The sequence below is a fragment of the Corvus moneduloides genome, chromosome 2, assembly GCF_009650955.1.
Source record: "Corvus moneduloides isolate bCorMon1 chromosome 2, bCorMon1.pri, whole genome shotgun sequence".
Lineage (NCBI taxonomy): Eukaryota > Metazoa > Chordata > Aves > Passeriformes > Corvidae > Corvus > Corvus moneduloides.
The window spans coordinates 34,518,494-34,542,268 of NC_045477.1; the positions used below are offsets into that span (position 1 = coordinate 34,518,494).

Here is a 23,775-nt window from a genome sequence, read left to right on the forward strand (position 1 = left end):
AATTTGAACTTTAAATTCTAAGCTGAGAATAATAGATACAGGGCTAACTACAAACTTTCCCATTTTATGAAATGAGAAAATAATGTTCTGATTTAAAGGAAAACAATAGAAAACTACAGCATAGAGACTGGAATAGCCTTTTCAAGGCAGGGTGCTGGCAGTCAGAGTCCAGGGTACCATTTTCAAATTTGCTCTCCATAAATTTAATCAGTGTAATGGGAGAACAAAATATTTATTCCCTTTAAAAATCATATATGTTTTAAGGGTCCAATGCAAGCAAAAGAGATTGGAAGTGTAGGCTTTTGTTTTTTTCCTTCTGACACATTATTGGCAGTTCCGAGTCAGAACGGATTAGTGTGAGCTGGATGTACAAGCTGCTGTACAAATCCAAGACAGCTCTTTGCTTTCTATGAGAAATTACCTTATGAAAATGTAATCAAATAATCTAATATATCACATCAATTCTTATTCATGGTCCATTCCTTATGGGAAATGATTGTTTTGTACTTCCTTTTCTACTCAATTACACGTCCCAGATTTGGAAAGAAAAGGCCTGCCTTCCTTCATAGAATCATAGACTTATGGAATGGCTGTTGTTGGAAGGGACCTTAAAGATCATCTAATCCTGTGGGCAGGGACACCTGCCACTAGAACAGGTTGCTTAGAGCCCCATCCAGCCTGGCTTTGAACATTTCTATGGATGGGGCATCCACAGCTTCTCTGGGCAACCTGTTCCAGTGCCTCACCACCCTCACAGTAAAGAATTTCTTCCTTATATCTAATCTAAACCTCCCATCTTTCAGTTTAAAGCCATAGCCCCTTGCCTTACCGCTATATGTCCTTGTCAAAAGTCTCTCTCCAGCTTTCTTGTAGGCTCCTTTCAGGTACTGGAAGGCTGCAATTAGGTCACCCCCAAGCCTTCTGTTCTCCACTCTGAACAATCCCAATTCTTTTAGCTTTTCCTTATAGGAGAGGTGCTTCGTGCCTCTGAGGATCTTTGTGACCTCCTCTGGACATGCTCCAGCAGGCAATGTCCTTGCTGTGCTGAGGACCCCAGAGCTGGATGCAGCACTCTGCTGTGAAAGCCCAAGGATAATCAGTCAGTCCAGAGACCATCCTCCTTTCATGCCATCCTCCTTTCATGCCTTGCACTTGAAACCTTTCTTGGCTGTCTGTATGTTATTTTTTCCTATATAAATTGGTCCTTTTTTGGTATTTATTTTCCAATCTTAATTGCTGATAAAAAAGAAAGCAGCTTTTACTGTCCAGGACAGGTGTCCTGTGAACCCTCCTTTGTATTTATGTACTTGCTTTTCTGAAAGTATAGATTTTTAGATAAGAGAAAATGTGTTAGGTGGTTGTTTGTAATACTGTTCAAATTTGCCATCTTGACTCTGTGATCACCACAGCAGTTTTTAGCAAACTGGTGCTAGATCTCACAGCATAGTGGGGCTGGATCTTCATCTCTTTAAATAGACATGAAAGGGTCATTACCCATCCTATAATCTCCTATAATTCTCAGAGACTGAGAAGAGAGATGTCTCCCAGACTCAGAGACTGTAATTTTGAATGGCCTTTGTAAAAGCAAGTGAAAAGTCAGTAGAATATAAGATCTCACAATATGTATCAGAACCAGTTGCATCTAAATTTTTAGTGTGAATGCCTCCCCATAGCAACCCATGGCTACAAACAGTGGAATTAACAGAAAGTGTTGGGGTTTTAGTGATAAATTGGGTTTTTTTTTCTCTACCTTTTTTTTTTTTTTTTAAATTGCATGCTTCTAGCTAAAATCTGTGCTGTTTAGGTTTTAATTGTGCAGGACCCCGTAGTCCACAAGAAATTGATACATGTTTAGGTATGGCCTATGCATTTAATCCTTGCTTTTTGCTTCATCATTAACATCTTTGTTGGTTGTTTGACTAATCAGTGACTTCAATGTTTGCAGATGAAAAATGCAGTATTACCATCTCATTATTACTGCATTTCACCCTGTATAGAGACTAAATATATGTGTCAGTGTATCTGGCAGAGCTGTAAATATCATAGACCAAAATAATTCAAGTGGGTGGGTGTTAGTGAAAAGGAAGAAAGAAGGATCTATATGAATGTGTTTTTTGTGTGAATTTATCCATGTTGCTTTCCCTCCTGTAAACGCGACTTGACAAAATCAGCTGAAGTTGGTGGATAGTTTCAGAATCAATGAAACAGTTTTTGGGCCAAGTTTAGATTCACTAGAAATGTTTGTTAGGTTCTATTTGAAAAGGCTTTTTTCTTTCATATATTCATATAGAAAGCAGGGAATGTGACATATTGGGCACTAAATGAAAAAGTCCATCATGTTCATCATGATGTAGGATCTCTAGAATATAACTCTGAAGAAGACCTAAAATACCCCTCTTGTCCATTCTCTTGCCCTGGGGCAGATCAACTGCATTTGAACCGTTCCTGACATGTTTGCATAGTCTGTTCTATAAAACTTCCCACAGAGGAGAGTCAACTATTTCTGCAGGGAACTTATTTCCTCACTCATAGAAAATCTTTCCTGATGACAAACCGACGTTTCTCTGTGTGCAATTAGAACCCATTAGATTTTGTTCAATTAGCAGTAGACATGAAACAGGTTTTATTCAGTCCTGTTCCAAAAAGCACTTAAACACAATGCAGAATCATGCAGCATCATGGAATGGTTTGGGTTGGAAGGGACCTTAAAGATCATCTAGTGCCGGCCCCCCCTGCCATGGGCAGGGGCATGTTCCAGTAGGCCAGGTTTCTCAAAGCCACCTCCAACTTGGCCTTGAACACTCTCAGGGATGAGGCACCCACAGCTTTTCTGGGTTCCTGTGTCTCACCATCCTCATCATGAGGAACTCCCTCCTAATATCCGATTTAAACCTAATCTCTGTCAATGCAAAGCCATCACCCCTTGTCCTATCACTACATGACCTTGTAAATAGTCTCTCTCCAAATTTCTTGTAGCCCCTTTTAGGTACTGAAAGTCCGCAGTGAGGTCTCTCTGGAGCCTTCTCCCCAGGCTGAACAACCCCAGCTCTCTCAGCCTGTTTTCATAGGAGAGGTGCTCCAGCCCTCTCATTGTCTTCTTGGCCTCTTCTGGACTTGCTCCAACAGATCCACATCCTTCTCATGTCACGGATCTCAGAGCTCAGTGCATTACATGCCCTTATAACAACAAATGCTAGGTTGTAATGAAAAATCTTGTCTTTTGGGATAGAATATATTTAGTTGTCTTAGACTCTTCTCAAAGGAGCTATACTTAGAGGTATGAAATATTTTAGCTTCCAAAACAAAAATCCTTGAGGCACTGTGAAAAGCAATTAGTGTTGACAGCACAGGCACTATATATCTCTCTATATATTTCCAGTATATATAAAAAAATTCTTGAGATTACTTTGCAAGATTTATTTATTAATGAAAGTACTAACTCAGGATTTGGGAACTGCAGGTTTTAATTTCTTACTGTTCTGTGCAGTTCCTGAAGGACTGTATGTGGAGTTTGAGAAGAGAACTTAACAACTAAGTCATGAAAGGGAACTGACAATTTACAGTGTCTGAGGTATCCACCATATGGAGATATCAGTTACGGACCATATCTGTGGGGCACTGCATGGGCAGAAACAGTTGTTCAGGATTAAAGTCCACAAAACACAGACTGCACCTATAAACTTACAAGTAATGAATTCCAAAAATGGGACAAGATGTCATCCCCTTAAAATCTGTCTCATTAAGATGTTGATACCTTATCCTGAGGTCAGAATCATGATCTCTGTTCTGTAAATAGGACTGTAGCTAGATGTCTCTCATAATGTGTGTAAAGGTGCTGCTGATACATTTTGCCTTTTGAAGAAGCTATTTGGTTAGGATGTTTTCCAATGATGTGCAAATCCATGTTCAGCTCCCTTCTTGACCAGAGAGGAGCTGGTAGTGCTTCTCTTCTCACCCACAAGACTGCACTAAGAATTATGCTGGCAGGTATTATTTAGCTTTTTCTTGTTGGGTTGTTGCCTATTTGTGTGGAATAATTAAATAATTATTGGGACAGAGTACTGATACGTGGCTTTATAACTTAGAGTTTACGGCTATTACTTCTCTGATGAGTATTAAAGTCCCGGACATTTTGTCTTTTTTAGCATACCCAAGGGTGGAACCCTCACTCCCTAGCAAGTGCAAAAACACCAGTGTTGAAAAGTCATAAATGAAAAGAAAGCCCTTCTCCCTGTTTTCTCTTCACTCTTTTCCACCTCCCCATTGTCACCATACATATATTTAAATCTGGAAGGGGGAGAATTTAACAGAAAATATTAAGAACTCCACTTCCAATGCCCACTATGTCCAGGGAGCCGTATGTTCATTTCTCTCAAACCGCATTTAGGGGATGCGGGATGTTGCCTTCAGTGGGAAGGTTGGTGACACATAGGGGAGGAAGTGTGGCTGGAGTTCACCTAACTGAGCAGGTTGTGAAGGTGTGCCAGAAACATGGAGTTTGTGGATGCTGACAGTGCTTAGACATTGGGCTGATTGATATGGCCCAGGCAACCTCATTTTGGGAACAAACAAATGCCAGGTGCCTTCCTAGAGAACATGGCTATGTAGATGTGACACTACAAAGATAACATGCCTCCAGAGTTTCCGAGGATTTCGACTGCTTTTAAGCTGAATAATTTCAAGTTGCAGTAATAAAGCATCTGCACTGGCTTAAACCAAGGAATAGTTATCCATGTAGCCTGGTACCTAGCTGCCAGTGGGGGCCAGGAGCAGATGCTCAGGAAAGAGTCAGAAAGGACCAAGCCTGTGTATTGGGTGCTTCAGCTGTTTTGCAAGTCTAATCTGAATTTGTTTGAACTAGAAGCACAGAAAGTGTTCAGTGCTGGGAAACTCAGCCTTACCTTATTTTATAAACATTCAGCATGGTATTCACCGCAGCTGACTGGGGATGTGTCCAATCTGCTGCTGGAAATCATCAAGACAGGATTTGTTTGTAATTTTGCCTCTGCCAAAAAGCCTCATTACTTCTTTGGACCAAGGTTTATAAGACCAGCATTCACAGCTTGAAAGCATTTTCTTGAAATTATGGCTCTTAAATTGTCCTTGTTGGAGAGAGAAGACTGTTTTCTTTTCACCCCTAGAAAATGTGAGATAGGGATTGAGCTGAAAGTGGTTTAAATTCGGGTCTTCCACTGCTTCGAGAAGTGCTCTCTCCCTTTCCACTTCCAGATAGGTCTGGGGAAAGGAATTCTCCATCTCTGCTGTCTGTGCAGCAGTATTAGTGGGTTCCTGGAGCCTGAGAGTGGGTGTGCAGTTCTGAGCCCAGCTCCTCAGCTTAGCAAATGGAAAAGCCTAGCCTCAACTAGCCTGGGAGAAAGCTTTCTTCCCTTCCAGGACTCTCTGCATTGCAGCAAACTATCACTAGCTAAAGGATTTCTCTCACTCAAACATTATGTATACATAATACAAAGATAGATACAATTGAAACTCTGAGATGTTTAGGAAATACAATAATGGAGAACACAAAACCACCTAGATGGAGGAATCCATCCAGTGAAACAAAAATGGAGTTGCTCTTTAGTGTGACAATAGAAACACTGCTTGAAGCTGCAGGCTTGTGCTCAGCTCCAGGCACTCATTAGAAGATATAATTTTACCCTTGTTTTAACCTCTGTATTCTTTAATTTGGTCTTCACTGCTGCTTTTTTTCTGGTCAGCAGTGTTTTAACCTTTATCTAGATGGAAAGCTGAGGTGAAGGAAAAGAACATTGCACTGTTGCACTTCCATATAAATCTGGCAACTGAAGGTCTGCGTGTTCCCGTACTATTGTGTGAAAAGACTATTTACTTATAGGGCATATGGTGCAGATACTTTTGCCATATTGAATGATAATAATTTGCAATTACTGTGCAAGTTTGGTCATCACACCCTGATCTCACATGCACAATCTTCATTCAGCACAGTGTGGGATCATTGCTTTGACATGGTCCCCAAAGATTCCAGTTCTTCATTTAATTCCTGTTGTTCCATGCATTTCTTATGTTTAGAGGCTCATTTTGCAAATATATTTAATTGCATCATGCAAAATGAATCCTCTTATATCTGTTTGCTTCAGGAATGCCTGCTATCCTTGTACCCAGCTATTATAAACACTGTAATTACTTCTCTGTCCTCTAAGTGCTGGCTTGTTAAAAGTTCCAGTAGTAAAACCCTTACTTAAAAATCTTCTGCCTGAAGCAATTAACAAACCATTAATCTGTTTCACACTAACAACTTGTCTAAAAAACATGGACCTGCAGCTCCTTCTATATGTGCCTATAAAAATTTTCTTCTTCTATAAAAAGTCTCTTCTCTGGAATTTTGTTTGTTTTCTTTGTTTGTAACTGGGTACAGCTTAATTTGTATGGCTTGATTTACTCCCAGGAGCCACATTTGATTCTGTTTAAGTGATTATACTTAATATGCAAGAGTCATTAGGTATGATCAACCATAATGTTTCATTAGAAGGGCTCAAAACATTGAGTTTTATGCATCTGTTTCTTCACTAGATTTAGCTCTACAGTATACATTTATCTGATCAAATGCAGTTTGTGTCTGTGGGTTGATTTTGTGCCAGAGCCAATTCCCAAGTAATTGTATTTTGCACTAAGTTCTCCTTCAAGGCAGCAGCAGTTTTTTTAAGGGGTACAGTGTAAGTGACATCTTGGTATGTGTTTTGCTAGTCATGTTCCTTTTGCACCCAAGGATGTGTAACAACCCTAACTAGATAATTGTTACACAACAATGCTGAAGCTTAGCTCCATGTTTGTTAGAAGTTTTTTTTTAATATACAGTAGCTTTACAATTTTTTTTATGCACTATTAAGGTTTTCTTTACTTGTAGAGATTATTTCATACACTCTCCTTCTCAGCTGGGTTGACTAATGTTTAGAAGTGGGTAACTGCAAAGTCACTGTGTTATTAAAACCCTTATTTATTACTAGCTGCAGCTAAATGTCTTCTCCATACTGGGTATCCATGCTGGGTCTCTATTTATAAATTTGTTATTTGTTCTGTAGCTTGTCAATAACTTGAGTGCCAGAGAGTCTGTTAAATGTCATTTTAGAGTTGCTTCTGAATGTGTTTTAAGATGGTCAGGCCAATGTTTCCATTTTAAACCCAGTTGTATCTATGTGGAACAGTGTCATCCTGCGGACAGAAACGCTCTTGTGATGCTGAGAGTAGGGCAACATGCATATCCTGCCACTCTCTAAACAGACAATTTCTGTCCCACTGGACAAGGCTTGGAACTAGACATCATTCTGCTTTGCCATCTCCTTGTGTCTGCATAGTTAGACGTGCTCATGATAAAAAGCCTTTTCCTTTGTTTCCTCTCACTTTTTCACAGTGCAGCAGAAAGGAACTTGGGGGTCCTGGTCAACGGCAAGTTGAACATGAGTCAGCAGTGCCCTGGCAGCCAGGAAGGCCAGGTGTGTCCTGGGGGGCATCAGGCACAGCATTGCCAGCCAGGCAAGGGAGGGGATTGTCCCGCTGGGCTCTGCACTGGGGCAGCCTCACCTCGAGTGCTGGGGGCAGTCTGCGGCACCACAGGATAAGAAAGATACAAAGCTGTTAAGAGAACATCCAAAGGAGTGCTGTGAAGAGGGTGAAGGGTCTGGAGGGGAAGCCTTATGAGAAGTGGCTGAGGTCACTCAATCTGTTCTGCCTGGAAAAGAGGAGGCTGAGGGGAGACCTCACTGCAGTTACAACTTCATCACAAGGAGCAGCACTGACCTCTTGTCTCTGGTGACCAGCAGTAACACTCAAGGGAATGGCCTGAAGCTGTGTCAGGGGAGGTTTAGGTTGGATATCAGGAAAAGGCTCTTCACCCAGAGGGTCACTGGGCACTGGAACGGGCTCTCCAGGGAAGTGGTCACAGCACCAGCCTGACGGGGTTCAAGACGTGTTTGGACAACTGAGGAACACGGTGTGATTCTTGGGGATGTCCTGTGCAGGGCCAGGAGTTGGGCTCCATGATCCCTGTGGGTCCCTTCCAACTGAAAATATTTCATGATTCTATGATTTTAGTTTAACATCACTATCACATTGGTGTGCCTTGCGTGAGGGTTTAGAGGACTCACTGGTTTCATACGTCCTCTTTTGACAGGGAGATCTGATTGTTTAGTTTAATAATTGTTTTCTACTGACATTAGTGGGATGGATCTGGGATCTTGATATTAAATTAAATCAGATCAGCATTGATGAAAGAGTCACATCCTCCACAACAGGTTTATTTGGGTTTATTTTTTTTCACATTTACATAATATGCCTATCAAACAACCTCTAGGCAATTTTTTGATCTGTGATTTGTTATTACATCTGCAAAGGATTGGGAGCAGGCCAGAACAGCTGCAAGGGACCAGAAACAATAATTTTCCCCGATGAAAATGTGCCTGAGTATCAACCAGCATACAGAATTAGCCAAACTTTTAATTAAGCTGTGAGTCTCTATTATGATAAGCATTGAGGTCAGACTATTGTGTAAATTCCACTTCTGTGTATCAAGGTCAAAAATTACAGATCTAGTTTGAAAATATCACTTGACAAAAAGCTCTTGCAGTTTTAACATATTTTTTCTAAAGTAATTTTCCTAAACCCTGGTATGTTTCAACAAGGGAATACCAGATTAGTCTGAAAAAATAAAAATAAAAACATAAAAATATCACACTGTCCCAAGAGACTTCTTCCACAGGCTAGCAGTTCCTCTGAGGAGTGTGTGATATAATTCATTCTTTCTAATAAGATTCTGAGAAGTTGTATTTTAACCACCGGCAAAAGCAAGTACATCAACTCCTAAAGTATACTTCTTTGTCCTATAAAGCTGTAAGGGTTCTGTACAATTGATATTCAGGGATGAATGTACTCTAGTTAAGATTCACTCTAAAAATATTTCAGAACAATTTGTCTCACATTTATTAACTCTGATTCTTCACCAAACTGAGCAACTAAGCAAGAGAATTCACTGCCCTCCATGTGCAAAGGACACAGGTCTCCACAGAGAGGTTTAAGAGTCCATTATATATTTCTGAAGTCTACCAATACTTCTTTATTAAAATGTTTCTTAAATAGTTCCCAAGAATAACGAAAGATATCACCCCAAGACTTCTGGATCATATAAAGGTCACCCTGGGAGTGACTTCTTGGATAGATGAATGTGTCTGCTCAGTAAGATAATTATATATGAAAGAGAAAATATCCATCCTCTTTTGTTTAGTTTTTTATAATCTGGAACAGATACTTTCAGGTTTTAGCAAATAGTAAATACAATCCCTGAAGTAACAACCTGGGAAATTAAAGGGAAGCTGTCAACTTGAAAAAATAATTTATCTCCACAGTTTTTGGTTTTTTTTACAATACAGTTACAAATACTAGACAAGTACTAGAAACATGGGACTTCATGCATTTTCAGCTTGTACATTTTACACGTTTGCTTGTCCTTGATCCTCACTCGTACCACTTTAATCTGTTTCAGGTTATAGTGAAAGCTGTCCCTGGTTTAGAGATGAACAATTTACTGCTTGTTTGCCACTATAATATTTAGCTGGATTGTGAATTAAGCATTTGTCTAGACCTTTGTGTACTATGAAGAAGTGAACTTTACCCTTTGTCACTCTCCTCCTTCTTGAAAAGAGCCTTTAGGAATATGTTTCTTTTTCCTATGTAATCTTGATCCACTTACCGGTCCAAATGGATAATCTTTTCATAGAGATCACTTTCTGAGCTCATTTCTCTAACCATATTTGCCTTGCTGTTGGAAGCCTCTGTTAAATTCTACCCTTCCACCATCAATTACCACTCTGTCCTACTCCTAAGGTCTGTCATGTCTCTGCATTCTACTCCTGTACTTCACTAACTCTTGACTTCCACATCTGCTTCCTCAGCTTTTCACATAGTCAGTGAAGAACTTTCCTGGCATTGTCACCCCCAGTGCATGGAGGCTTTTCAGAGAGAGTTATGAGACTATCTCATTTCATCTTCAAAATCATGTTTTGTCCCAAAAGAGAGGTGGTTGCAGTTGTAGCAAGCATTCCTGATACAATATTCTCCTCCACTTGATCAATATTGTCCCACCATTTGCTCTTGTTTCTCCAGTTTCTCTTGTCTTTCTCTTGTCTTGAACTGAAGTGGACAGTTGAATAGAGCAGAACCCTCATGTAATATCCCAAAACAGATCTTGTACTGGGTATTGCCCTATGTCTCTGTGTGGTGCCTATTTCCCTCCCAACCCAGAAAACTAGTTTTACAGATGAGTTCTGAAATGGAATTTTTAAAATATAGTTCAAATATCTCATGTCTAAAAAATGTCAGGTTAGCTGGATCTCACACTTCCATAAGCCTGCACAGACCTGCACAATGCCAGTGGAGAAAAATGATTGAAGCTGCAAATGCGTGTCCGTGCCTTTGAATGGGTTCAGCATTCTGGCTGCACCTCAGGTGATGTGTCTGGTTGCTTGTGCTTTCCTGACATGAGGGCAGCCTTGTTCCTCAACAGCTGTAGCCCAAATAGTGGTGTTCAGTTCATTGCTGTAGCTGTATATCATTTCTTCTCTGACAGGACAAACCATAATGATGATGTTTTCCCAGGTCCTCCATTTTTTTCCAGAAGTGTAGGGAAGCCTACCTGGTTTTCAGAAATGCTGTGCCCTGTCACTGTGTGTGTACATATACATATATATATATATATATATATATATTTATATATATATTTATATTTTAGCTCAGAACTTTCAAGTAGTCATGGCCTCTGTTTTTGAGAAGAGACAAGGCAAACAGGGGTTGTGCAAGCTGGAAAAAAAAAATGGAATTAGCACTAACAGACATAGTGGATCCAAAGTCCATTTTTGTAGAAGGTGGCTTTTGAAACTCTGGTCTAAACAAAAATGGTAACTTTTAAATTATTGTTGTTTTAATGAACCACTAAAACAAGTTTGATCAGTGTGAGTTTGTTAATTACAACAAGAAGGAGTGAAAGAATCTCCTGAGAGATTTCAGGTCAGTCATTACACCAAGCTGATGTCGTCTCTCACACATTTTTTGGTGTTGTGGTAGTTTGTAGAAAACCAGAGGTCACAAAACTGACAATTTGGTGTCTTCCTAAGCAGTAGGAAGATTTATGACAGACATATGCCTTCACTTATGTAATCACTCTATTCTTTTTCTGAGATATCTGATACTTTTTTGGACAGAAAATGCTCTGGGCACACCCAACGGTATCTTTGCTAGGTCAGCAGCAAGCCTGTAACTGGAGCTTTCAATATTCAGGATGCTGAATACATTGTTGCCTGAAACAGTCCTCTTCTGCAGTCAAAAGTGTATTTATTAATGCTGCTTCTTAATTCAATATCAATTTATTTCTTGGATTCCTTGCTTTTTTCCCCATCCAGGGAATGTGCCTGATATACACAGATATCTTTGCACTCACAGTGGACGATTCTGTTACTTTTGAGGTTTAGAATCATCATATATTACTCTTTGCTTGCAATTTGTGATCATCTCACCCTTAGACAAGAACCAAACCCCTCCTTATATTGGTGCTCTGTACTATGGATAATCATCACAGAGAAGGGAGGACTGATCTGACATCCTTGCTCAATGCTGAAGAGAGAGGAGTGCTCAAGTTGTAATGATCTTGGAAAAGCAGTCTTTGTGCCTAGCTTCACAGGGCTTTGTTGCAGCCCAGCCAAAAGAAAATGAAGGCTTGGATTGCCTTTGTGAATTGTGATCAGGATGTTGGTCATATATATTCAAAAGAATATTCTTAGTTAACTACAGCTAAGAAAACAGACATGAGGATGCTCCCAAACCATGAAATTACATCGCTGATTACAGGTATTTGTCTTTATAGTAGAAACTACATTTTTGCTCATAGCCTTTCAAAGTGCAATATTAGAATTTACCATCTCTTTTAGGGCCACCTCTAGTGACCCCTGTTTTACTTAGTACCACACAAAAATGTGTCAGGAAGATGATCTTGCCTAGTTTCAGCTTTGTGTATAAGCTGGTGAAATGTGGTATTCACCTGGTGGTGGTAATAATGCAATAGGTTGTCAAGATGGGGGCTGCTGTTGTGGTTTAACCTGTCAGGTAGCTAAACATCACACAGCCCCTTCTTCCCTCACCCCTTCTCAGTGGGACGGGGGAAGGAATTGGGAAAAAAAGGGTAAAATTTGTAAATTTTAGACAAGGCTGTTTGACAGAACAGGAATGGAAGGGAAAATAGTAATAACAACAATAATAAAGATTTTTAATATACAAAACAAATTACACCTACCATCTACTGACCAATGACCATCCTGTTCCTGAGCAGTGACTCCTGGCCAGCTTTCCCCCTGGTTTACATACTGAGCATGATGCCATATGGTATGGAATATCCTTTGGATCACCTGGGGTCTGCTCTCCCAGCTCTGTCTCCCAGGTTCTTGTGCTCCTCCAGCCTTCTCACTGGTGGGCTGGTGTGAGAAACAGAAAAGTCCTTGGCTTAGTGTAAACACTGCTTAGCAACAACTAAAACATCAGTGTCTTATCAACTTTATTCTCATCCTAAATCCAAAGCACAACCCTATACCAGCTTCTAGGAAGAAAATTAACTCTATGCCAGCTGAAACCAGGACAGCTATGTATACAGAATAGCGCACAGAGCTGTGTTCTGTTGGCATTAACAAACATCAGCGTTGTTATGAGGCTTCTGAATACAACCAGAGTTGGAATTTGAGCCCCTTCTAATGAGAGGTGAGGTTGTACAGTAAGTAGGACATAAAGGTGATTTGGGATGTTTCAAGCAAATGTTCATCAATAGTGAAAGTATTTTCAAGTTTTTCATCTGACATTCTTCAAAATTTGTATGTACATCTCTACCCAAATCAGCCTCCTCAATGGCAGGTACATCCCAGCAAATGGAGAAACGGACACATTGCAAATGCATAGAGTTGCAGACAGATTTAACGTGAGCTGTTGCAGTCAGACAGTTTTTATGAGACTGGATTTATTGCCTCATCCAGGGTTTCCTTTCTGATAGTGTCATCTGGACCTCGGTGTCAGTGAGCTGTGACAAGGGCACTGTTTCTCAGGCCAGCTCGAGCTGGTACCTCTGAAGGATTCCTGGTCCAGGAACTGTATGACCTGTGCAAGGTAGTATGCGTGGAAGAGGCATTACACAGACTAAGAGACTTCCTACCTACAACTCTTGGCAGTGCCTGGTACATAAGCATCTGCTCCTTTTCTCAGTGTCAACTGCAGCTGACAGTGAAATTTATTTAATGAAGTTTCAGTAGCCCTTAGACTTCCGTGCTTCTACAAGCTCACAGAAGCCAAAACCCCTGTACAGTCCATAATTTTTTAATAACCTTGGTCAGTGGCTAATGTTAATAGTTCCTGGGGTCCTCATACAAAATACAGGTTTCTGCCATCTCTCCATTAGGCAGTGAAAGATTCTTATCCAGTACTGAGGTCATGACAGTTGTCACAAAGGAAATTGTCAAGCATTGGCAGATCCATGGAGCCCAACCTTCTGCAAAGTATTTAGGGAGTGTTTTCCCTTTCCCTTCACTTTATCTGTTTACCAGCATTTAGGGAGCGTGATGATGTGTTCTGCAGTTTAATGACCTGAGTCATTCTACTTACCTTTTGAGTCCTTTGCCTTTGATATATATCAGTGTGAAGCATTTGTAATGCTTTTTAGGAGGGAAGCTGGATGAAGAGGTATGGCACTCTGTTTTGCCGAAGGTTTTGTTTAGCTGCAGTCTTTTTGCATGTCAGCATGAGTATAGATGATTGTGGAGCTCAGCAGCCATGACTTAGCAAGGCAGCTTGCCACTGTAATGACAGCCACTGCTTATTTCCCCGCCCTATGGCTCTGGCTGAAACAAATATTCTTCTATAAGAAGGTTTAGGATGCTTCAAGCAAAACTATCTTGAGAAGTAAAAGTCATTACAATATTCTTCAAGGCTTTGATTTTGTTTTTTTTGGTGGTTTGAGCTTTTTTTTTCTTATCTTTAATGCAGGGTTTATATTCCTGTATTAGTGTAAAACACCTTTGGTCATCCTAAGTATCACTTTATATATATCAATATATCAGTCCTGCTCTCAAAATGGAACTGATTTTATTACTGCTGTTGAGTAGACTGACTTAATTTCACCATTTCTGGCAAGAAAAGGGACAAAATGTAATCTCAACTGAAATGTGGATAGTTTCCTCCTCTGTAATTTCTCTGGAGGTGTGTGTAAATAGGAAGAATCTGTGTGGGCCAGTGGAGGAGACAGGAGATTGGTTTCTATTCTTGCATTTGCTGTGGACCCGTGGCACATCATGAGATAAATCAGAATTCACATTTTCTGAGTGACTTATTTAAACATATTTCCTGCAAGGTTATCATGCAGTACACTGCACGTTCTTGGGTGTTTCTCCTGTTTTGAGTTAGAATCACAGAAGTGTTTGCTTTGGAAGGGGCCTCAAAGATCCTCTAGCTCCAACCCCCTGCCATGGGCAGGGACACCTTCCAGTAGACCATGCTACCCAAAGTCCCATCCAACCTGGCCTTGAACACTTCTATGGATGGAGCACCTGCAGCTTCTCTGAGCAACTTGTTCCAGTGCCTCACCATTCTCTTGGTAAAGAATTTCTTCTTAGTACCCAGCCTAAACCAGTTTAAAACCATTACCCCTTGTCCCATCACTACATGCCCTCGTCAAAAGTCCCTCTCCAGCTCTCTTGTGGCCTCTCTATGTACTGGAAGGCTGCAATGAGGGTTAGATCCTGTCCTAAACTGTGAGTGGTAACACACATACAGACCCTTGTTCATTCTGCTGACAACTGAGAGGGATACAGTCCTTTGCAAGCAAACATTCTAACCCTCCTGACCTGAAGTATAGGTATTACAGTTAGGAATAAATGAAGAGCTGCCCCCAGAGGCCAAGGCAACCCACAGGAGCCATTGCACTAAGTCCTTCTCCATCAAAAACTCTAACCTCACTTTCATAAATGCCCTATTATCTCTAATCTGAGGTCAGTCCATGGCAGCTCTATGGAACAATGGTTACCAAGAAGTTCATCACCTTGTACCTTAATATAATTCATAGTAATTAATACAGTCTCTCTCATTATGGTTTTTGCAGGGGACCAGATAGAAATGCAACATCAGCAGCTAGGTAATTGCAATTTAATTGGAAAGGGGCCATTTGCAGGGGTGCAGAGCTGGGAAAGGTCAATGGGCAACATCAGGCTTTGCTATGCTGCAGAGGCAAGGATAAAGGCTGTCCTCCTCCTCTCTGTTCCTTGCATTGTAGTGCCATTTGACTGTACCTTTAAAAGATTTGATCCAACTCCTTGGAGGCTCCAAGAGTTTAGGAACCATTTCTGCTCCTGGATAAAAGTGTAGTTAAGCTCATCATGTGCTACACACATACAGTGTGTATGAAATGTGGAAACTGCTCTGTGAGATCCTCCTGGCCTGGAGTGCACGGCAGTGGTTTACTCAAGTGTTTTGCATCTCTGCAGTTATGTTTGCTGCCTCAAATCTATTGTGCACCTTTTTGAAGAGTCTGATGTTCATTTAATTTATTTCTGGTTTTCAGGAGAAAATGCACTAACTGGGGACTTAGAGTTACTGTGTAGGTCTTCTGTTAAGAACTTGACCTCAAGCTAAATATCCTAAGGGAGACTACTGGAGTAGCAGTTGAGCTAAAGGGCTGTACATATCCTTGGGATTTTTGACAAACCCAGCACTGAGCCCTGAACTGGGTAGTGAATTTTCCACACTGTGCTAGGAACATTTTTAGAGGAAAATTATATATTGGTTTCAAGAAGAATTAAACATGAGAAGAACAATTAAAAAATAGTGTGTTATTATAGCAACCAAAGTAGTTGGCTTTTTTTTTCCCTGGTTGTTAAAAAAAAATCCACACTGATGCAATAAAAAATGACACAAGAGAATAAATGTATCAAGTTGTTATGGCAACTGAAATATGTAGGTTGGAATTTATGTATCCAGAACTTCTATGTAAGTAAAATAAACATTATCCTTGCTAATTAAAATAGCATGCAAAAATTATTTAATTTAAAATCATTATTCATGTTTTCCCTTACAATTAATTACTTACTTTCTTTTTTTTTCCTGTTTCCAAGTATTTGCATTTGCTTCCAGCTGTGGTCTGCCTGTATTTTCACGGCAAGATTGTGATTTCACTAATATGGGCTAAAGTGTGGAGGGAGTCCACTGAAGCTAATGAATAAAATGTGTGCAGGTGGGCACAACTGGAATCAAACCATGTGCTTTAGCACGTCACTCTTGCTGCAGGTGACCTTTCTGCTTGCAGAGCCTTTTGGCAGGTGTCATTATTCCATGCTTGAAGGGATCTCCCAGCAGGCACAGCGCTCTGGCTTTCTTCTCAGTGTGATACAGTGCACATGGAACTCCTTCCAGAGCTTGTTTCTGCATGCAGCCTGCCCTCTTCAGCTGTAGATTTTGCTTCCAAGATATTTTATGATAGCAAATTCTAAATGAGCATTCATTAATAATGTTCAGCCTTTTAATTTTTCTAGTCCTTTTCCTCCAGCCTTCAGAAGAGTTCAGTAATAGCTTCTTCTTTATTTGAAAGAAATAGATCTTTAATATCCCAAATTATTCTTCATGTTTTATCTTTATGCCCAGCAAAGTGCAGGCTGATAGCTGAAAGGTAAAGGAATGAGGAGAATGATCTGACTCAGATCCCAGTGAGCTGGGGAAAATGCATTTATTTGTTTAACATTTTAATCTCATTCATTCTCATGTTCAGAGGTGTCTAAATTTGCCCTATGGAGTTTAAAAACACTGCTACCAGGAATGTTTTGGAAAATACCCAATCAGGGTAAGAACTCAGCAATACTTAAGTTAATTGTCTGCGTTTCTTGGAGGCAGTTATCTACCTGGCATGGAGCTGCAGCTGGGGTGTGTCTTTGCCTGAAAACTGCAACCAGTCTGTCCAGTCTCATTCTTTGAGTGCCATTTCCATGCATCTGAACTGTAAATTATTTATCTCTTCCTTCTTGCAGCAGAGTTAATCTTTGCAATGTTTTTTTTTGCTCACTTTACCTCTGCCACATCAGATCCTGCCAACCACTGCTCTTTGGTGTGCCAGGTCTCAGCAGGGGAGACTGTACTTGAGCAACAGCCCTCTCAAGGCTTGTGTTTGTGAGGTGGCTGCACAGTGCCCTGCTCCCTCCCTGCTGCACAAATCATCACACGTGGCAGAGTCCACCACTGTGTGACCTTAGTGACACTCTGCTGCCTGAGAAAGGAGACACATGAGTGCCTTGATTTGTATCCCAGCTCGAAAATAAAGCTCTGCATGAGCTCTTCTATTTTCTGCCCCTTTACTCCCCTCTCCTAAGACCCCTCCTGGAGTACTGCATCCAGCTCCCAGCACAGGAAAGATGTGGACTGTTGGAATGAGTCCAGAGGATGGGTGCAATGATGGAGTGGGGGCTGGAGCATCTCTCCTATGGAGACAGGCTGAGAGAGCTGGAATTGTTCAACCTGGAGAAGAGAAGGCTCCTGGGAGACCTTAGAGCACCTTCCAGTACCTAAAAGGAGCTTATAAGAAAGATGAGCACACACTTTTTAGCAGAGCCTGATGTGATAGGACAAGGGCTAAATGGTTTTAAATTAAAGGAGGGTAAATTTAGATTTATATTAAAGAAATATTTTTTTTACAATGAGGGTGGTGAAAGGCTGGAACAGGTTGCTCAGAGAAGTGGTGGATGCCCACCCCAGGAAACATTCAAGGTCAGGTTGGATTGTACTCTGAGCAAGCTGATCTAGTGGAAGGCGTCCCTGCCCACGGCAAGGGCATTGGAATAGGTGACCTTTAAAGTTCCCTTCCACCCAAACCATTCTATGATTCTATGACAAGTGACATTGGAGATGGAGCCTGCATCAGCAAAATGAATCCTGTGTGTCCTCTGGTTAGTCACCAGGTTTGAGTCTGCGGGGCCAAGTGACTCCAGCCAGCTTCATCTGAACTCTCTGTCTGGGAGGAGAAAAGCTGATGCATGAGCTGGTGTCTCCTCCCTGCCTGAATTTCCTGCCTGGAAAGTCAGTTGTCTTGCCGTAGATTGGAGTCACGGTGCAGCAGGATAATTGTGTGATATGGATAGTGAGGGAAATCAGGTCTGAGTATAGGTTTTGTGTTAGTCTGAGTGACTACTCAGTAACTGATGGCTTGGATGAGAGCTTTTAGATGGTTGGTCAACTCCGTATCGGGGACGAGCAAATGCAAAGTTCACCAGTGACATTCTGACATCCAGAACACACTGAGAGCAAGATTTGCTCTCAGGAGGGTGCAGCAGCATTAAATCAGATCCTGACCTTTCTGAGACATAAGTCCACAGCCAGATAATTGTCCTGAGCTGTAACACTCTTTAAGGCTGTCATAAAATTTTCTGAAAGGTTGAATCCATATAAGTTAAAGTGAAATCATAAAAATCCCAGGACAAACTAAATATTATTGTGATATTTATGCTCACTGTCAAATACAATAACTTAAAAAAAATTAGAACACTTGTGCTGTGATTTGCACAGTAGAATCTATGCCCAAATATGTTATTTTTCTTTTCTCCTTTCACATTTACTGGTCATATTGGGAACACTGGTGCAGAAGGGACTGCATTGACATTCTTACAGGGCTTAGCCATGTGAGACCTCGTAGTGCTCTACAACATCACCCTGACTTAAGACAGCTGCAAAAGCTGAACTAATGCAATGTGATGTGGAGCAAACCTTGATGTCATCAAAAAATGAACAAGAAACCCTAACATGGAAATGGAAATAAAATCCTTTCTGACATCTAAATCATTTGACATGGATCCATGCCTTTCTGTAGGCCTTATAAATACTGAATTAGAAAAGAAAGCTCTGCTATATTATTTCTGGATTGAAATTTAGGCCCAGCTGAGGCAAATTAAACTGCTTGACTTCTGTGGGATTATATTTCTGATTTTAGTTTCTAGCATGGCCTGCTCTGGGATTGCCTGAGTTTTCAGTGATATTGATGAAAGTCATATCCTGTCAAAAATTTGTTGAATAAAATTTCTTCCTGTAATAAGGACTATAAGAGGCATAGAAATAGGACTAGCAGGGTACAGAAAGAGCAAAACACATCTTATGATCTCTAGGATTACTTCTCTGCATGGCACTGCAGGAAAAACTCATCAAGCCCTCAGTGATGCTTTGTCTCCCACAATCTGTCCAAGATGTACAAACTTCTTTTGTTCTTTGGTGGTCCAGTGATGCTTGCAGCACGTTTACGAGAGGTGGTCAGCTCTGCCGAGGTACGGCAGAAAGGTGCAGAGCTTGGAGGACAGACCACAGGCACAGAAGGTGTTTGTGCTGTTGCTGGCACGTGGTAAAGGATGAACCTGACTTGGGTCCAGTTCTAGTTCACACACAGCTTGAGCAGAGTGTGAGCAGGTTGGCTGTACCTGGCGCAGAGGTGTGCCCTGTTTTTTGCTAGTAGCAGCATCCTGCTGAGCATCTCAGTTCAGCTCAGGTTGCTTCCTACGCCAGCATAGCTGCTGAATGAATTAATTTACATCAATGTCCTGTAAAATGGATAATTCCAGCATACATTATGTTGAAATGTAGCTTTTTAAATGTTCTAATGATTTTCAAATATGCTTGCTCTAGAAAAGTTAATGAAATAAAAGCAGTATCACTGAGCACTATGTTTCTGGGAGCATTTGGTTTCCAGGATGATAGATTTCCTGACAGATATCAGCATCCAAAAGTTAACAGATCACTGGGGTCTTTTATTTCTTTCCCCTCCTCATGTAAATCACTTGGGGCAAGCAGGCATTTATTGACAGGCTCTCATGAGACTGGAGCAGAGCTACCAGCTGGTGAACCAAAGTGCCAAAAGACATCTCAGATCAGTCTCTGTTTTGAATTTCTCTCACTAAAAGCATAGATGGGAGTGTTTCCTAAGCCAGGGGCTGTAGGGGAAGGTGCATTAGCTCTCTGAGCCCTAAGGCAGTTGCACACTTATTTGGGCTCATGGACTGCAGCTCCTCACACTTCCACCCACCCTCCTGGGCCCTTTGTAAAGCTGATCAGCTTTTTCTAGCCACATAGCCCTAGAAAATATTCCATGAGTCCTGGAAACAATATCCTAGAACATGGAAGAGCAGAATAAAGTTTGCATGTATGTTTCCTGTTTTTTTTTCTTTTAAATATTTTTTATATTCTCAATGTTGGATTTCACCCCAAGAAATAAACATGTGGTAACTATTGGGGATAACAAGTTCCTTCTACTGATATATCCGGTATAAATTCTGGAAATTCTATAAATTCTTACAACAGACTGGAGAATTCATCCACCATTACCTGTCTTGGCTGCTATAGGAGGACCTCCCATAGAAACTCACGGAAACCCCTTATGTCATAATTGCCTGTGAGGGCAGATGCTCCTTCTATCTGGTTGCTGGCTCAGACATGAACTGGAACATGCTGCCTGCTGAAAGTGGAACCAGTGACAAGTCTTTAATAACTTATATCTATGTACTTTGTCAAAAAATAATCAGCCAGAGTTTTGCTGTCAGTTGATTGTGTCAATTGTGCATGTCCTAAAAAGTTACCAGCAACATGTGTTATAAGCACAGAAAAACTTCACTGAGCACTGTTAAAATTAGACAAAATTAGCAAGGTAGGTAATGTGGTTATAATTTTATTAATAAATATTTAAATAATGCTGTAAATTTGCACAATGAAAGAGACTGTGCTGAAGAGATTATGGTCTAAATAGTACCTGTTAATTATAATCTAAATAGATTAGTGTGAATTATGCACAAAATTAGAAGGCTGCTTTAGGAGTGATCTACAAGGCTCATGGTTACTAACCATGTGGGTAAAGTTACCAAGTGAAGTTTTGATCTGCCCTTGCAACATTTGCTTGTGAAATCTCTTCTGTTTCTCTGACCAATTTGAAGAGAATAAGATAACGCTTTCTTCTGTGAAGAGGAAGATAGAGTTTTTCCAACTATCAGCCCTCTGGATGCAGGAGTGCGATAAAAAGTCTATAGTTTTGGCAGTAGTTTTAGTTCAAGCTTGAAGTCATTATTTCCAGAACCTCCTGCAAGGATGTGTGAGCACGGCACGTATTGTCCACTGCATTTGCAGTCTGTCATGCTGGGGCTGCCAGGTCTGCATCTCCTGCTCATGGTTCAGGAATAACGAGGTGTTGCTGAAACACTTCCCTTGCACGAGCAGGCAGCTTTTGGCTATAAAGTATACAAATGAATTTAAGCAGGATAGGTTTTTTGTTGGCCTCCAAAGGGAGGGTTGTATGTAATCAAGAATAAGAAAAGACTCAAATCCAAGATTGTTAGTTTTTAATAAATCTATCACAATGCACAGCAAGTATTCTTTCTGCCTCTTGGATTATACAGTGTTGGAGTGAAAGCTCTTCTGGACTCAGGCCCAGAGGGAAGCCAAATCACAGGGGTTGAATTAAAACCTTTGGACAAGCTGACATACATGAAGCCACACCAAAGTGAAATAGATATATAGATTTTTAACTTTTAGTAGAAATATATGCTAAGTGTCTTAAACATTAAAAAGCTGTAGCAGGGACCTTAAACACAGTTCTTACTGCAGCAGTGTTACCTTTTCACAGAATTCTTTACTTTAGCCAAAATATAGATAGAATTATACTGTTCACATTTTTTAGATAGAGTGTTCACATAAACAACAAGAGCTGATAGAAACTGTATATGCAGATCTGTGTAATACCTGTGTAACACTTGTGTAAGGCTTACAACTGTTAGAATTAGACCTGGATAGGTTAAGAAAAGAAAAACTGGAATAGTGTGTTAATCTTATTGGTCAGTTAGCAAATATAATCCACACTTCTGTGAGAAAAAATATATAGAGTATATAGAGCATATAGAAGAAGTAGCTGGTTTTGCCTGCTGTTTGCTGTTGCTGCTTGGCTTTATCATGTAACCCCCTTTGAACTCTGCCTTCAAGAAAGCTATGAGACTGTGAAATAAAGAACTTAGCAGAACAGCAGCCTCCTCTGCTCTCTTACCCTGGTTGGGGAAGGAAGGGTACCCCGTCGAAAGCTCAACAATACAGTCCCATTTATTTCGTAACACAGAATTAAATATCTCTTGGTGTTCACATGGTTTGCTAGCATATGCTTTGTTTAAGTTGGGAAACCATATATTATTTTGCTAATGATTATTGAACCTTAATACACTGGAACAGAGAGATGTTCCAGATTTATTACAATTACTCTTGCTTGACCCTCCTAATGTCCTAGATTTCCTGCTCTTTACAATGAATTTGTGACCCATTTCCCTAAGGAAAACAATGGAAACATTTCATAGCATCTTATGACATTGTTTTATGTTCTTTCAAAATATTGGAGCCAAGTAATGGTGAAAAATTTGAGGGAAAAAATATGTAAAATGTAAACAAAGTAAGTTTCTTATCCAATTTTGCAGCCGCACTCATTTGATAAATGTTACCATAGAAGTTTCTGCTGAAGCTTGTCAAACCCCTTTTGAGAAGTTGCAGAAGCTGAGCTCCTTTAGGATCAGGATCCTTTAGCTCTTGATGATTAGAACAAATAAATAATGTATTGATTTGCAGAGTTTATCTTGTTGCCTGTAAATAATAACAATGAAAAACATTTATGTCAGGTATTTGAAGAAAGCAAAGATGAAATGAAATTTTTGTGCATGCTTTTTAGCTCCTTGCAAAACCAATTTTCTCTTACTGAAAGAAACATTTAGGGAGTTGTTTGGATTTTCTGTAGGCTCTCGGTCAAGACCTGGGTTCAGTTTCCTGCTGTCCTTGAAAATTTTGGCCTCGTTGTCTTTCTGTCCCTTCCTCCCTTCCAGATTACAAATGGGAAATATTCACCACCGTTTGGTGACTAGAAACCAGCCAAGGCAATGCATGGCTCTCCATGTGAGGAGGACAGGACACTCCTGGAGTCCTGTGTACTTAGCCCCATGTAATGCTGAGCTGCTGGGCCTGATCCAGCCTTTAAATGCAGCCTTTACTGGAGCACAAGACTCATCCATTGGTTCCAGTGAAGCTAAAAGCACGTGTCTAAGTAGTTGCCTGGATTGGGGCCAGCACTCAGTCTTTTGCTGGACAGAGCCCTAAATAAACAACCTAGCATCAGAGGGGAGAACATTTGCACATGTGAGTGTGATTTGGCTGTTTCTTGTTGTTTCCTAAGTTGTGCTGGCAGTGGTTGCTCTACTTAAAATGCTAACAATTTCTTGCCTGTTGTGTTAAAATTGACTGCACTCCTGTTGCCCAGGCTAAAACAGCATGGGTCTAAATCACTCAGGGTGCTCGTGATGCTCAGCACCCACAGATACAATTCTGTTTGAATCCTCCCCGCTTTCCTGTTTGTGCTTTTGCAAAGTGCCCAGAAATTTTCTGAGATCCGAGTAAGAGGCAGTCATCACGTTTCATTCAAAGGCTGACTCTTCAAGCACATTTTTGCAGGGCAGAGCATTGTAAACAGAGATGTCATTTGTAATATTTACTGTCTTAATGTAAAATCTACAGTAATGTATTAGATTTCCAGCAGGAAAATTGAAAAAACAAACATAGCCATTTACTATGTCTTCTGCCAAAGATATTATTTGAAGAAATACTATGTGTTTTATGAGGGTTTTGTGTAAGCAATGTAAGATTGAAATCTGTGTAAATGAAGGAAAGGTAACAAAAAATGCATTTTAATTT

General features: G+C 40.5%; 1 protein-coding gene across 13 annotated transcripts in view; it reads left to right on the forward strand.

Moving 5' to 3' along the window:
• Positions 1-23,775, forward strand: part of DLG2 (discs large MAGUK scaffold protein 2) — a 1,001,432-nt gene that overhangs the window by 125,231 nt on the left and 852,426 nt on the right. The window lies entirely within an intron of this gene.